The sequence below is a fragment of the Centruroides vittatus genome, unplaced genomic scaffold (genome assembly GCF_030686945.1).
Source record: "Centruroides vittatus isolate TY-2023 unplaced genomic scaffold, ASM3068694v2 contig_888, whole genome shotgun sequence".
In the NCBI taxonomy this organism is placed as follows: Eukaryota; Metazoa; Arthropoda; class Arachnida; order Scorpiones; family Buthidae; genus Centruroides; species Centruroides vittatus.
Window position 1 is genome coordinate 150,638 of NW_027122579.1, and position 17,947 is coordinate 168,584.

Sequence of the window (17,947 nt, forward strand, 5' to 3'; positions counted from 1 at the left end):
AGATGATATGTTTTGCATTGTGGTCTTTGAATTTCAAAAAATGTCAGTTTTGATTTAACACGTTCGGCAGAAAAGTCCAAGTCTGATTCTTAGTTATACGTTATTATTATATTTTATGTTTTCCTTTACTTATATTGCTTTTATTTCACATTAATTTATTTGTTTTACTTGAATTAAAGGTCATTGTTGCTTTTATTTATGGTTCCATTTTGATTAGTTATGTTAAAAATCTTTATGAAGAAAATTATTGTATAGAAGCTACTCCTAGGTCATTTGTTTATTTATACATGTATAAACATGATATAAAAGTAACTTGTAACTTCTACCAATTATTTTAATATACTAATATTTTTGATGATATAAAATTTAATATATATATATATTTTTTATGTATGTATATATTTCAAATTAGTTTCCAGTATTTTATATTTGGTAACAGCAAAACAAAGTTTTGAATTGTGTAATTCAAATTATATTAAAATAATTTCACACTACAAAAACATGTGTTATGAATTTGAATATATATATATATATATTCATCATACATACATCATAATGTGCATATGTATGCAAATATATGAAGCATGCAATGCAATAACATTGTAAATGCCATTATTCTCTAAATATTATTATTATTATTATTAAAATTAAAATATTAAAATTTTATTGAAGAATTGAATTCTAAATGGAATGTTTTCTGCCACAAGAAAATGTGATGATATTGGCACTGTAAGTGGACTGGTAATCTTTAAGATGGACTCTTAGTCTATCTTAAAGAAAACAAAAATATATATTAACTTTTATAAAATTGTATTTTATCTTTAATTTTTCTTTTTTTTGTAAAATTTGTAAGATGTAAATTTTATTGCTTTTGTTATTGTACCAACGATCAAACATAAAAGGAAGTTGAATTATTTTTAGACCAGAATAGAAAATATGCATGCATATTGTACTAATAATTTTTTACTTGAACATGCAGTTTTTCAAAGTAATCAGCATATATTTCTTTAGAAATAATTTTAATACAGTACACACTCTTATTTGTCACTGTTTTCCATCATATTTTAAAAAATAAACGAAAATGCTTTGTACCAATTACACTATTAATAGTGTGGGTGATAGTAAGCAGTTGATAGTTTTGTTCACTTAGATGAATTTTCTATAATTAGCAAAATTGTCAAAAGGGATGGTTGTTTTTGAATTTCCTGTTATGGTTGATAGCCTGATACAAATCCTGTCATTAGCCATTCTGAAGCAAAAAAAGATGCTAAATAATGCATTTCTTGGTATGAAAAAAAAAGGCTGAACAAACACAAATTTTACTGCTATGAAAAATGAAAAATTTAGCTGCAAAAAAGGATACAAGTCTCTAAAAGAACAAAAATTTTGAGTTTTTTAAAGAATGTATATATGCATCTGTATTTTGCATTAAAAACTTTGTTTCTTGTAAATTTTATATGTTTACAAATACTGTGTGCATACAAAAATAAATGTAGCAAACTGTATTACTAATAATTTGTTTGTAATTGTGTATCTCCCAAATTGTTACCCCTCAGGTCCCATTTCTTGACAAGATAAGAGAGTTTTTTATATTCTTTTTCCATAATTTATATCTAGTACTTAATTATCTAATCATTATTTCACTGTTTTAAATCTTAAAATAGATAAATTCAGCATAAACTATATACATGCCCAGCATATATACAGATATTCATATACAATTGGGTGTATTCAAAATCTCAGCTTGCTGCCAACACCTCTATTCAAAATCTCAGACATATTTTCTGGTTGCTTTCAGCATGCTGCAAGCAAACTTCAAGTGTCATTTTTGGTGCTCAATATGCCAGCAAACAAGATGGCAGCCATCATGAGACTCATAAGAGCTCTGTTTTGCATTGACCATTTTGAATTTAATTTATTTGTTGATGAATGTACCCTGAATAAATTAAGAATAGGTTAGTACATTAGTATAACAATTTAATATACAGCAGAGCATCGATTATCCGAATACCGATCAACCGACACATCGGTTAACCGAAAGTGCTTCAATCGGCGAATTCAAATTTCTGCTAGTGCCAGCACTCTCCTCCTCCTTGACAACCTAAACTGTAGGCCTAGTTTAATGTACTACTTTATGAAAAGTAAGTATTTGTAAGACGTGATACAAAATACAGTTTTGTGTTTTTTGTGTTTAATATATTTTTTCATAAATGATCAGTTATTTAAACAACCCCAGTCCTGAATTGTTTCGGATAATTGATGCTCTACTGTACTAGTATATTTATGTAAAACGTCACATAATTTGATTTAGTTATTTATAACTCCTACAGAATTAAAAAATCTTCATCACCCTTTTTCTTTTTGAAATATTCATTTTTTATTAAGCTATTGTCAATAAATAGGTTCAAAAATAAATTTAACAATGTGGAAATCCAAATCATTTGCCGTTTTTCTTTCTCGATATCCCCAGCAGTCAGCGTTTGTGTTTATTCAAATGCCAGAGATTGCATCACTTCTGACATCTCACTGGATTGATGCTAAGATTTTGAATACGCCCAATGCTTCATTGAAGTGCTCAACTTATATTGTTATGAAACAGACAAAAATTATATTTTCTAAATATATTTTTTAAAAAAATAGTTTGGCTGACTTCATCCGAAATTATTTGCATTTTTGAAATGGTAAATATATAAAACAGAAATTAATGACTTAATAGTTTGTGCTTAAATTAAAAGAAATTATTTTGAATAAAACTAAATAAAAAAATAGCCTATTAGTTATCCAAAGTGGAAGTTACACTAATTTCAAAAATTTTTATACACACAAAAATTTATGAATACAATGCTACCTTGTACTTCAAACACTTCAAAGTTTGAACTGCATACTCAGTGAAAAAATGCACTTGAAACAAATGCAATCTGTTATTTCCAAGTCATCTCACACACTCAATCTTACATTATGCTCATATGTTTTCTGTGCTTTTTTTACTTTATTTTTGATGTGTTTGGTTAAATATAGTGTGTGTTGTTCATTGACTTTTAACAATTTCTTCTTGCATTTTTCTTCATTGATAGCTTTTGAATGTTTTTATTCTTTAGTTTAAAATTTCCTGAACTGAACTTTTTAAATCACATTTGATATGTTTAAAGTTTAAGAGCACCTTCCCCATACACATTATGATTTTATTATTTGTATCCTTTCTGACACTCATAAAGCATGATATGCCATCTTATCTGAAGACATTTCAACTTGATTTTATTCAAACAAACTGTGAAAATAAAATAATTAAAAATAAGCTTCTAAACAAAGAATACAATCTCACATTAGCAATAATGTGTTAAATTTCATAACTGTTAATATTAAATCACATTTCTATGGTAAGCAACAACAATTGTTAAAAGTACATAAAAACTTTCCATTTAACCCAACAAAATCTTTACTTATTAACTATGGCATCCAAGAACAGTGTAGAAGCAATGAAGCCTAATAGGAAGGTTTTAATATCAATGATTGAGGTGAAAAAGGAACTTATCATGAAGTTCAAAAACAGTAAATGTGGCAGATCTGGAAACTATGTTTAAGATGTTACGAAAAAAAATGCTTTCTTTTCAGTAAGGAGAAATGATTTCAAATTAAAGGTTGAGTATCTTTCATATTACTTTAAAGGGTACTCTCTTTATAATAGCTTTGTCTAGATGTGGATCCAATCAGCATTTCATATTGTAAGGATAATATTTTTTTCTATTTAATATAGTAACATTTTAATCATTTTTGTTGTAAATGTTATTTCTTATTGCTACATCTAAATCACAAATTCTCAATCATATTCAAGTCAAGTAACCAGGGCTGCAGAGATCAGGAATTTCTGGTCAGAGGAGTCGAAGGTGGAACAAATGTGTCAATTCTGACTCCCACATTTTAAATTTACTTTAGTTTTTTTATTTAAATGAAAGAAAATTTATTATATATTTATTTTTTAATCTTTTTGTATTTTGTTATAATTCATGTATTTTATACAAAATGCATCAATTTAATTTATTAAATATGTAGTGTGTTTAGTAGTAAAATTATTTTGACCCAATTGAATTTGAATATTTTTGAACCATTCCTTTATTATCCCCACTCTAAATAAGTACTCTATTTTTCTGAATGAGCCAGACTAATTGATTAGAGTGTATATTTTTCTTTTCTGAACAAGGGACTGCTAAAGCAGCTAGATCATACACTTTTTAGTTGGAATAACTTTTCTGGAAAGGTGAAATTGAAGTGCAAAAGCTGTAGAATAAAGTTATGTGGATGTAGAATTTTATCACCCCTCTTTTTTCCTCTTATTAAATATATGTTAAAAATTAATTTTTTATACAAATAAATATTAAAAATACTAACTATAAAAGTATTTGGATAAATGCTTGTGCTCCTTTCAGAGTTCAGAGTAGGGTAACCCACCTATGAGTGCCTGTGCCCCCCATAAAATGACTTGGTATTTAATTTTGCCAGAGTCGGAGTCAAGTGTTTTTTTACCGATGCCGCAGCCCTGCTGGTAACTATGGTACTGTTTCAAGGACTTTTGGACGATTAAATGAAAACCACATTCATAGTGGACCTTTGTGCTTAGGTTCGTTATCTTAATGATGATCAAAATTGTTCACATTTCAAGCTTTGATGCACTAGGCTAACTTCTTTTTAATATGTTCATATACATTTATGCTCTATTGTATTATCAATAAATACCAGAGATCCAACACTTGCTACTGACATGAATTTTCATATACAGAAATGTAATTTAAACATCTCACAGGGAACGCATGTGCATACAATATTCAAAATCTCTTACCATTTGATTTTATGTTCAAATTTTAAGATCCAGCCTATTTTGAATAATAAAAAGCCTGAAGAAGAGCCTAGAAGGGATTACAAAAACGTTCGTTGCCACTAATCATATTCACACTGGTTAATGGTTGATGTGAGTCGTATTTTATATTCATCTCAGTGTGCTGTGCAGTTATATATTGTTTCACAGTAGATTGAAATTAATAATTTTTTCATTTGGCTTTCCCCTTACCATTGTTCTTCCATCAGATCCAAACAAGTTATTGTTTTCTCTGATGAAACCTAAATTTATTTTTCCAATAATTAGTTCTTTGTAACTTGCTCAAAAGCAAATTTTATCCTCTTTTGTCTATTCACCTTGTTAACAAAAAGCTTTCTCTTAGTGATCTTTCTATTAAAATTATTTTTCTTAAAATAATCCTAATTGTTTCTAGGTTAGCTCCCCCTGCACTCATAGCAAGTTTTTGGGCTATAATCTTAGTTTTAGTGTTTACTTCTCAGAGAATTTGTTTCATCATGAATATTTTTCTGTTACTTAATTTTATTTTCTGCAGATTTTCTTTTTTTAAACCTATTAATGACTCAATGAACTGTTGAATGATTTATTAAACATTCCTATTTCTGCAGTGTATAGTACAGTTCTCCTGTTTATAGTAATGAATTGTAAGTTTCCTTTCTTGTTGGAAAGACTGACTCCTTTGACACCAATAAAAAAAAAACCTTCTCTTAAAATTATTTAACCCTCATCAGACTTTATTGATTTTTAATGTTTTAAGGTTTTTTAAGACGTACCTGAACCTGTTACCGGTGTTGGAGAAAAGACAAAGAAATATATAGTAAACGTTTTCAAACCTTAATAGTTTTTCTTCAGACAATAAAAAAGAAGCAATGGAACACAGAACAAAAATAGAACATTGATATTTAAACAGAAATCAAACACACGTCTCATTAAAATCATTGGATTGGAGCTCAACCGAATGAGGCTCATCATCACTTTGCCTCACCCTGAGCACCTGAGGTAGTTGGAGGCTATCTCCATTTACAAATCTAGCTGCACCACCATGTGCATAAATTATAAAGAACAACTCAATTTGTCCGATGCCTGACAGGCCCTCATCGACACATACCTTTAATCACTGTCTACCTGCATCGAAGGCGCATGTCCAATCCAACGATTTTAACGAGACGTGTGTTCGATTTCTGTTTAAATATTGATGATCTATTTTTGTTCTGTGTTCTGTCATTTGTAAGTTGTATGTTGATGCTATATATGTGTAACCTTACATACCTCTTACCATGGTGGTACCCAATTATTTTAAAATTGCACTAATTAAGTACAATTTTAAAGATAGCAAAGAGTGATGTGAAATTTGGGTTTTTATCTAGTTTTTCCGAATTAATTATTCCTACAATTTTAAAAGCGAACAACAGAGTTCGTGGAAAATATAATTTGTAATATCATAAATTGTACACTCAACATTCGAATTCCTCATTCTTTCGTCCGACAACGATCTCGTGACTTAGTTCCCACGGTGAATCTATAAAAACCGCGTCTTTTCCCCCCCTCGGGGGAGTCTGATTTGGTCTGCCAGTTGTACGTGCTCGTGGACGAGCTGTGAATTATTTGTTTGACACAGTCGTGACAAATTTGACCTAGTGCCTATAATTTTGGATATTCTGTCTTCGTCTACAGACTTTGCAAAGAGATATGAAATGATATCTGTAAACTCTCTCTCTCTCAAGCTTTCCCTCCTATGTGTAATTGAGAATTAGAATTGTAGCTTAACGAACTTAGAATTGTAACTAATTTTTTCATTGATTTTAATAAATGTTTTTTTGTTATAAATGAAGTCTTTACTTGACTGTCAGCTACACCTTATCATCGACCCCATCTCACCTCTGTCTCCACTCGTTTAACGTGTAACAAAACGTAACAGCCATTCTTGACAAGTGAGTAAGTCAACGACCTGCTGCTGGAAGGGGCAGTCGGACTCTCTCCAATCGCTCCCCAATCGATCTCACAGTATTTAAAAGATTTGACATTTTATAGGGGAAATTAAGCCTTTTAATTAGAAATTGTTGTATTTAATGTTATATAAACTGTTAAAGTTAGGAATGTATCTTTTTTTGTATTTAACTGGAATTCATTTTTAAATACTATATTACTAAGTTATCAATTTTTAATTTCTTGAACATGGGTAATAAGTGTAAAGCAAGTGAAATGTCCAATAAACCTATAAAACATGGAGTGTTTCAGGTACATCAATGCTTTCATATGATATAAAAGAGAATTAGAGGTAACTCATTCACATTGTGTTATAATGTCAACCTGAAATTTGACAGACTGGGAATCTTGCAAAGGATTCTAATTTTGGTAATATTCTAAAGTATTAAGGACCAAGGTCTTAATTCTAAATGATAATGCTGGATTAACTTTTGGATTGGAACTTGGATAATAAATATAAAGTAATTTGGACTAATTAGTCCAAATTACTTAGTCTAAATTTATGTGGTATTTTTAATATAAATTAGTTGTTAAGTTCTAGGCTGAAAGTTAATTTGGCATTATCATTGGGCAGCAATTTTTTTCAAATTGCAGCCCTATAAATTACCATTATTGTTCATTGTGTGTCTGTCCTTCTTTAACCTCAAGAATGGAGTTAGGTAGATGAAAATTGAGATCAGATTTGGAAAGGTTGGAACAGGAGACCTCAATTAAGGTTATATACGAACTTCTGGTTTAAACCAGAAGTCAGTTTATTTCAATTCAAAAATTTTCTCCTGAAAAGTGTTAGATAGATGGCACGACTCTATTGCTAACAGGAAAAGTATGATGTACAGGTGCAAGATACTACTAATTTGAGGTGGAGAACACATTTTAAATTAAATTAAAAATATGATTAAAAATTGCAGCCTGGCATTGTGACAATGTCATAATAAAAGAATTGTTTAATACATCATCAACTTCCGTAAATAATCAGGCTAACTTTTGGATATATACGATTAAAGATTATAAATAAATTTGGCACTTGAGGTAGACGTTAGGCACCACCTCTTATTAAAATTAATAATAATAATAATTTAGTGAGTGTTTTATTTGAATTGTTTGTTTAGTTATAATTTTGGGTTAGTTGTCCACATGTATTTCTTTGTAGTTTTAGCAACATTTCATTTTATATCTTGTCACTAGCCATTTTACAGAATCATTCTCTGCACTGACTGAAATCCAGAAAACCTTTTTGGAAGAGATTAAATGAATTGGCCCATAATGACATCTTCCCAGAGTAGTAGTGGAGACAGAAATAGGCCTCATGTAACTTCATGAATAAACATTTGGTAGAGGACCATACTATCAAACAACCTGGCTTTGAACTACCAAGACACAAATTAATAGATTCTGTACAACTCAAAGATGTGCATTCCTCTTATATAAATGATAAATGTCACTGTCCCCCCTCTTTCCATTAAGAACTATGCAGACTACTACTCATATTGCCAAGGAGTGTCCTATATATTCTGCAACAGGCAGCATGAAACTCATTAACAAAGCAAACTCTAAGGTGATCCAATGGTTGAACTTGATTAATATCAAATTTTAGGGACCCATCACACTTATTCCAACAATGAAATGGGTTGAGGGGTATAGGTACATGAAGTTACTTGAGCCAGAGTGCTAACTCAGATGTCTTTGTATCTTTGGGGGTCATAATGTCATATGCTTAATAAATAATATTAGCCATTGACCTTTGGGTCTGTTGAATTGCTAATATAACTTAGACTATTTTTGTAATCACCAGTACAAATATGTCAAAAATACAAAAACATTGAATTTATTTCAAAACTATTAATAAAATTTTAATTACAAAAATTATTTTGCAAGAATAAATGTATTTGTGCTTTCTTTTTATGATCATAAAAAATATTTTTTTAATTTTTATGTACTCAAAAGTCAATGTCTCCAAATGAAAACGTATCCATTTTCCTAATGGCCACTTATAATCACCAACACACACAAATTGGCTGTTTTTGAATATCAAACAGCCAATAGTCTATAGCAATTCATAATAGAAATCAAGGAATTCTTTTGATAGTGTAACTTAATGCAAATATGTAGAAAACGTTAATCATTGACATGAAAGATATTATATCTGATATGTAATTCTTTCTCATTAGATAAAATATAATCCTTTGTGTAAAGAACAGTTATAATAATAATAATAGTTAAATACTGTATGCAGTTGAGTCTGCATAATAAAGCATTGAATAAGGGAGCATTTCACTTTAGAGAGTGCACTCCCATATTTCTGATATTTTCCTTATTATATTAGCAAGACTAACATAATACTAGATAGTAGAGCAGTTTATTTAAACAAATGCCATATCAGCAGAATTTTTAGAGCTGTTAGTCCTCATAAGGGGGCACTAATTTAATTGAAGATTTATAAATGTCTATTTTTAATCTTGAAATATATCACTGCCAAAGGCACATGGCAACAGTGTTACAGGTCTGCACTATAGTATGTTTTCTTGGAGACTGAAATCTTCCATTGGTGAGTTTTCTAATACCAGGTCAGTCAAAAGATTTCTTACAGAATTATTATAAATAGTTTTGTTGGACATGCATATAGCAAAGCAATTACATATTTAAAAGGTATCATAAAATATACATGAACAAACAGCACAGATCAGATATACAATGTGTCTTCATCTTGAGTGGATGAGGAAAGAAGTAATTAGCAACCAAATTTTGGAGGTTGTGACCTTACTTAAGATGGTAGTATACTTACTTATTTTAATAATGTATGTCCCATTAGAGAACATTTATTCAGATATTTTTAGAGCAAAGATGTATGCATCTTTTCAGCTACACACTGTATTTCTGGGAAAAAGTGAAAGTAGTATAACTGGTAAATTCACTGCATTTACTGATTATTCAATAAAACAATAAAAGTGATGATCTACATCTGCGCATGTATACCTCAGTGAAACAAAGAAAACATTGAAGATTGTTTTTGTGGGAATGAATTTGAGTCTTTCTCACTTCATAAAGTGAAATTTATCAAGATAAAAACATTTAAACTTGACCATATTCAAAATGATAAGAAAAAATGCTTAATTCAGAAATCCAGAACAAATTTTTATCCAGTAATGTTTTCATTCCTCCACCATTGGTATCTCCACCTTGTAGTGATGATGGGGCTTGCATTTCTCAAGGACCCTGAGGCCTATACTGGCGGTAGCATAGCTACTGGTACGGTCTCCCATGCCAGAAAGGTCAAAGGAGAGAGAACAGACAAAGAGAGATGCCCTGGTCCTCCAGGTTGGGGTTGTGCATGGGACTAACAACCCCATCATATAAAAAACAAGATGGTTATGAAACAGCCACAAGAAAACAACTGGACAGCCTTTAAAGGGAATCAACAATTTAACTGGAAAAAAACAGACTGAACATAGGAACTGGGATGTTAGAAGCCTTTATAGAGCACTTAAGGAGGTAATAGGAGAACTACAGAGATATCATAGATGATGATGGATATCACAGCCATCTAAGAAACACGATGGATGGGGATGACATAATCCCCTCAGAGAACATGATCCTATATGGAGGAAATACTAGACATGAACTAGGCACAGGTTTCATCATCATAACTAAGCATATATAGGACTCTATACATGCTTAGCTATGATGCTTGGCATTTGAATGCATTTTTGAGAGGATTTCCAAGCTCAGAATGAGAGACTGGTGGTCCAATATCACACTAGTCAACACTTATGCTCCCACAGAAGTCAGTGATGGAGGGAACAAAGATGAATTCTTTGAGGAGCTGGAGAACACTGGTTCTAATGCATGACGTAGTGATGCTTCTTGGGGACTTTAATGCTAAAGTAGGCAGAGAGCGATGCTTCCCAGAGGAAAGGAGAGCCTGCGTGAGACAACCAATGATAATGGAGAGCAACTTATCAACCTAACCAGCACTAGAGATCTAATAATTCATAGTACTAATTTCCCTAGAAAAGACATTCACAAACAAACATGGGTATTCCCAGATGGCAAAACTAAGAACCAAATAGATCATATACTCATTAACCGAGGATATTATAATAGCATAAAAAACATACATAGTCTCAGAGGAGCAGGAACAGATCACTTACTGTTGAGAGCCAGCATTAAAGTGAAATTCCGTTTAATGATGGACAAGTAAAACTGTCATTTTTCATACAATGTACATAAACTCAAAGCTAATGACATCAGGCAACAATACCAGGAAGAAATAGGAAAGGCTCTGAATTGAATATGATGGAAGAGATGGAAATAGACCAGGCCTGGAAGGCAATGCATACATCCATCTCAGAAATAGCCATAAAAAACCTTACCTAGAGAATACAGACCAAGGAGAAACCATAGTTTAACAGCATATTTCATGAATTGGTTATTAGACAGCAGAAAAAGATTCTCACAGATTTGATTGAGGAAGCAGAGAATAGTCATAAGAAGCAGAATGTGAGAGAGTTCTTCAGAGACATTAAGACTCTATACAACACACATTGACCAAAACCCTTGGTCATCAAGCATGCATATGGGAGATTGTTAGCCAATGAACAGGAAGTTTCCAAAAGATGGAAAGAATATTTCCAGGATCTCCTGAACTATCCAGACCCCACAACTCCAGCTACATTCCTCCCAAATCACACTGTCCAACCAGAAGTTAAAGAACCTACTCAAGAGTGAAGTTCAGGTTATCATACAAAATTTCCATAATCACAAAGCTGCAGAGACTGACAATATCAAACCTGAGCTCATCAAATTTGATAGGCAGCAGCTTGCAAAGACAATCCATAATTGATTCTGCAGATATGGAGACAGGAAAGAATGGAATGGAAGGAAGCAGGCATAATCTCTATCCATAAGAAAGGAGGTAAAATGGAGTGTAAAAACTACAGGGGGATATCCTTATTCCAGGTGACATACAAGATTCTGTCATCTCAAGTTATGAGGAGATTGACTCTATACATAGAGGGAATTATGGGTGAATATCAAACTGATTTTTGAAAAAGTAGATCCACAACCGATCAAATCTTCACATTAAGATAGGTTCTCGAAAAGAACTGGGAACACAATGTTGACACACCTGTTGTTCATTGATTTTCAAAAGGTGTCCAACCAGACAGCATCCATAGGCAATCAGTGTGGAAGGCCATGAAAGAGTTTGAGATATCAGACAAACTCTCCAGAATAGCAGAAATTTGCATGAATGAAGTGTGGTATACAGTAAAAACCAGGATTACAAGGTCTGACAACTTTCAGAGCAAGACAGGACTGAAACAGGGAGACACCCTGTCTCCTCTTCTCTTTAACATCACTCTAGAAAAAATAGAGTGGCCCAGGAGATAGACAATGAAAAGGAAAAAGACTCAAGAGGCAAACTGTCACTACTAGCACAAGGATGGGCAACCTGTGGCTCGCATTAATATTTTTTGTGGCCTGCATCACATAAAATATGAATAAATATATCAATTTCCAAGCTTAAGGAAGTATGCAGCAAAAATTCAAACATTATTTTCTATGTATGTGAATAGTTTTTTTGCAATGAATTTAGTAAAAATTAAAACAAGAAACCAGCTAACACACATTGAAACTAATTTAAAACTATATATTATGTTTACATCAGTTCCAGAAGCTAAATAAAGTATACTTATGCTAACTAATTTATAATTATATATGAATACAGATAAATAATTGTGATTTACCAGCCTTTTTTCCCTCTTTTCTCTTGCATGTAGCCCATGTCAGTTCAAAAGTTTTGAAATGTGGCCCTTACATACAAAAAGGTTGCCCATCCCTGTACTAGCAATATGCTGATGACATTGTCATAATGGGAGCATCTTGAAGGTGATGAGATTAATGTCAAAATTATCAACAACTGCCAAGAGCATGGGTCAGATCATCAATGAAGAGAAGACTAAATACATGGTTATTTCTAAAAAGGGATTATCCTGCAATGAATATCTAACCATAGACAATGACATTCAGCACTGTGGAATTTGTCAAGTACTTAGGGACTGACATAAACAGAAACAATGACATCAAGGAGATAGGGACTTGCTTGTTAAAAGAAAACAAAATTTACTTTGGATTCACAAACATACTAAAAAGCAGATTCCTTAGCAAAATGATAAAGCTAACTGTATATGAGTCACTGATTAGACCTGTGATTCTGTATGGATATGAAACATGGCCAATGACAAAGCAGAAGGAACTACAACTATAGAGATTTGAAAACAAAATACTAAGGAAACTCTTTGGACTTGTAGAAGACTATGATGATAATGATATCATGGTCAAGGGAGAACCAATATGGAGGAGGAAGAACAAACCAGGAACTGCAGACAACCTACGACAAGCCCATGATCACATGAGTGATTAAGGCCAGAAGATTAGTGGCTAAGTCATGTCATAAGGCTACATACAATGGCAACAGCATTATGAGGGGAAGAGGAAGAGGCCATCCCAGAAAAAGGTGGATAGATGGGGTCACTGAAGATCTTTAAGACCTCAGAATTGAAGATTGGCAGAGGCAGGTTATAGACCAAACGAGATGGAGAAGGATTATGATTGCGGCTAAGGGTCTCCAAGGCCCATAATGCCAGACGAAGAAGAAGAATGTTTTCATTTTCTTAAAAGATCATCATCATCTGAGAAAATTACAAAGTTGTTAGAATGAATACATTCGAAAGAGTGTATCTCTGTATTCAAACTTTTTTAAATTTAAAATTAGAGAAAATTATGATTATACAAAAATTAATAAATTAAAATAAAATCGAAATATATTTAATTAATTTCCTGTTTTAATTTAACAGTAATACTAAATACTGACTTAAGGCTAACTTTTATCATATGACCTTGAACAAAACCAATATTAATACCACTTCTAGATAAAGTTAGAAAGGGTTTTTTGAATAAAGGATTACAACCAAAAGAATATAAAGTGATATTTTCTCTTTTAAATGTGTTTTTTCTAATACACTTGGTAATTTTCACAGCTGCTGATCTTTAAAAAGAACAGAAATGTTTCTGAATAAAAATTTGTTTTGGTTTCCCGAATTAAGCATTTTTTCCCATTATTTTGAAATTCATAATAATATCTTACACTTTCCATGCAAATTATATATATTTTCCTTTATATGACTAAATGTATTATCTAAATTTTCTTATGAAGTAGCTATTTCATGTAAATTTCTACATTAATTTATCAGTTTGAAATTATTTTCTGATTTAGAGTTTGACTGACTATCCATTCTATATATAAGTTTTTAAATTGTTATATATTATTATCAGACAATACTTTATTTCATCTTATTTCAGACTGACTGTTAGATTTTTGACTGATTTATTAGTAATAGAATCTGATGATCTGACTTTAGACAAAAATAAACACTGCAAAAACCTAACGAATCAGCAAAAATATGATCGCACTGTTTGTATAATTTTAGTCTGTGTAAAAACGGGCATCGTCAGGCAACAAACTGTTGTGATGGTAGAGGAGATTGCTGAACGTGTGTAGGGGGAAACAAGCGTCTAGAGCAGTGTTTCCCAACGTGGGGCAGTTTGATTGTTAAGGGGAGCAATTCGAAAATTGACTCATCCAGAGTTTAAGTTAACCCTATAGCCGCTGTATGCCATATTTATTGTAAATATTGATTTAAGTTTGTTTTAATTTTATTTGTTCTTTATTTCCCTTTCCTTGTAGAACTTCCCTTTATAACCGTTTTCCCTTGAGTGGGATTAACAATTCTGAGAACCACTGAGAACAAAGAGATGAACAAGGCCCTGAGGCCGGTGAAAGAGGAGAAAGGACATTCTTTGCCCAGACCTCGAGGTGGGCAAACGTGAGTTGTGGTTTAAATTTATCTTTGTATACTAGTACATTTATCAATTAACAGGACTTATTATACTGGAAAATTATGGATGCAGATATTTAGTCTTACTGATCAGAAATAATATTTTTTATTTAGTTCACCTGTACACATACACTTTAAGCTTGTGTTTCGGACTTGTTTGTCCCTCCTCAGCAGGCATTCAAAAAGCACTTTAGTTTCTGTATCTCCGGACATCTTTAAAGATTCCATTATGCTTGTAATACATATTAAACAAATAACACGAACCACCCAAAGAAAACATAATATGTACATGCAATGTAATACATATTAAACAAATAACACGAACCACCCAAAGAAAACATACATAGGAGAAACAAAAAGAAAATTAAAAATTAGACTAAGCGAGCATATTAGAGCAATAAAAGGAAATTATGCAAATTCAGCAGTGGCAGAACATTGCAATAAGGAAGGTTGTCAAATAGATTTAAACACTGTTAAAATAAGGAAAAAAGAAAATAATTTTAAACGCCAATTATATGAACATATAAATATAATCAGACAAACAGAAAGAATAAACAATAATACCGGAAGGAAAATCCACCAATCCTGGAGAAGTATTATAGAAGGGGGAGAAAAGTGAAAAAAGAAGAGATTGAAAATAAATCGTAAAGAAAGCGTAAGTATGAAAGAATTTACAATGTGTACGGTTCGTGTTATTTGTTTAATATGTATTACAAGCATAATGGAATCTTTAAAGATGTCCGGAGATACAGAAACTAAAGTGCTTTTTGAATGCCTGCTGAGGAGGGACAAACAAGTCCGAAACACAAGCTTAAAGTGTATGTGTTCAGGTGAACTAAATAAAAAATATTATTTCTGATCAGTAAGACTAAATATCTGCATCCATAATTTTCCAGTATAATAAGTCCTGTTAATTGATAAATGTACTAGTATACAAAGATAAATTTAAGCTATAATTAAGGACACAAAGGCATAATAATTAAGTGAGTTGTGGTGTTCCAGGTCACGTTTGGCAATGACTGGAAAGTGCAAAAGACTTTGATGAAAGGATTGGGTTTTATCGTGGTTACAATAAAACAGTGTGGCAATTAAGTGAAAGAAAAACTTCAACAAACACGACAACGAGAGACCTTCCAAAATAGTTCAACGTATATGTTGGGGGGCATAAGAATTTTAGAAAGGCTTAGGTGGGGCATAGCACTAAAAAGGTTGGGAAACACTGGTCTAGAGTCTGCTAAGTCTTAGTTCTAAATTACACCCCCATGGCAAATGGTGCCACTCACTGGAACTGGTTTTGTCAGTGTTTTGAGTTGTCATTTTTAGTTACGTGTGGTCTTTTTGTGTTAAGTTTTAGTTAAAATGGAATTGGAGTGCAGTATATGCCACATCAAATACAAATTTAAACAAAGCTTATCTAAACATATGAGGGAGAAACATAAGAAAAAGGATTATAGCAATTGCAAGACAGTTTCAAAAATATTTAAATGCAGCTTGTGTGTAAGTGAATATAAGAAAAAAGAACTATTGTCACATTTTGGCAAGGTGCATGACATTTTTATTACTAATAATATTCAGACATATAATTCATTTAGTGATTTTAAGGAATTGAAACAGAAATATGAAGTGGAAAATACCGTTAAAAACATTATAATAATTGGTTCAGAAAAAAACATTAAGCCCAACAGTTTTATATATTATAACTGTCATAGATCTGGTTATTTCAAAAGTAAGGGAAATGGTATTCATCATTTAAAAATATAAGGAAGCAAAAAATTGATGGATTCTATCCATCGAAATGAAAGCGAAGATAAAAGACATTCACAAGTGTGAATGTCTTTTATCTTCGCTTTCATTTCGATGTTTGATCTTCACTTTCATTTCACTTCATAAAAGACAAGTGTGTTGTTACATTCACTCTGCAACACATAGGCCATCAAAATGAACTGTCATACAGTTTTGTCATCAAAGAACAGAAATATATTAGCATTAAAAATTTCTTCAAGGAAACCTTTCAATGCCATATATCTCAAAAACTGGGTAATTGTAAATATACCACTCACCAAACCATCACCAGTTCATGTCACGAAAAAAGAAAAATTCTTATGAATGTTATTGTCTGTGTGAAATAGACATCCTCAGGTCTCAACGATATCGAACAAACAGCCAGTAAAATAGAATGTTTTAAAAGTTCGGATTGATTACATAATTCGAATACTTAGCATCAAAATTTATGTAATGTTTGGGATATAATTTCAAAATATATAAAATATTTAAAATTATTCGAATAAACATTCAATTAATTTTACGTAAATTATCCTTAATGCAAGTTCCTGCTGGTGGAGTCTAGTTCAAAATTGGCATGCCATGCTGTGGATAGCGTGTCCGTTTCCATGAAGTTAATAGTGAACATTAAATTGTTACACAGTATGTTGGATAAGGCACAACTCAAATACCTTGAATCGCTTGAGATCTACCAGGCAATTAAAAAGGGAGTCTCTATTAACTTCAAGGAAACAGAGACACTATCCACAACATGGCATGCCATTTTTGTACTTGACTCCATCGACAGAAACTCACATTAAGGATAATTTAAGTTGCGGAGGATAATTTATGTGAAATTAATTTATTATTTATTTGGATATTTTTAAATATTTTACATATTTTTCATGCTACATATTTGAATTATGTAATCAATCCAAACTTTTAAAAAATATTTTATTTTACTGGCCAATATCATTGAGACCTGAGGATGTCTATTTCACGTAGATGAAAACGTTCATAAGAATATACTTGAATAAATGCTCAGTTTTAAAATATTACTACTCAGACACTTTATATCTCTGAGAAATTATTAATTTAATATTGCAAACATTTTCTACCTGTTCCACAGGTCATCTTGAAGCAATATTTACTTTTGGAATGTTATCTTGTGCAGGTTTGAATGTATATCCGCAAGATATTTCAAATTTTAAAAACCGTTGGAACATTCCATGTAAAATATAAAATATAAACATTAATAAAATTAATTAAATAAACGTATTGATCCGCTAAATAATAAGTTAAGGGACGTAAGCTGACATAATATATATCCATATTTTATATGTGATGAGGATATGCTGTATGCTTGATTAAATGGGGTGTTTGTCAATCATGAATTTCCACGCAGTTGGCAAATTCGTTGTGTCTTTATAGTTCAAACATCTACCTGTTGTCCCTG

General features: G+C 31.6%; 1 protein-coding gene across 2 annotated transcripts in view; it reads left to right on the top strand.

Moving 5' to 3' along the window:
• Su(var)2-10 (E3 SUMO-protein ligase Su(var)2-10) overlaps positions 1 to 17,947 on the top strand; it is a 138,207-nt gene that overhangs the window by 316 nt on the left and 119,944 nt on the right. The gene's annotated exons all lie outside the window — the stretch shown is intronic.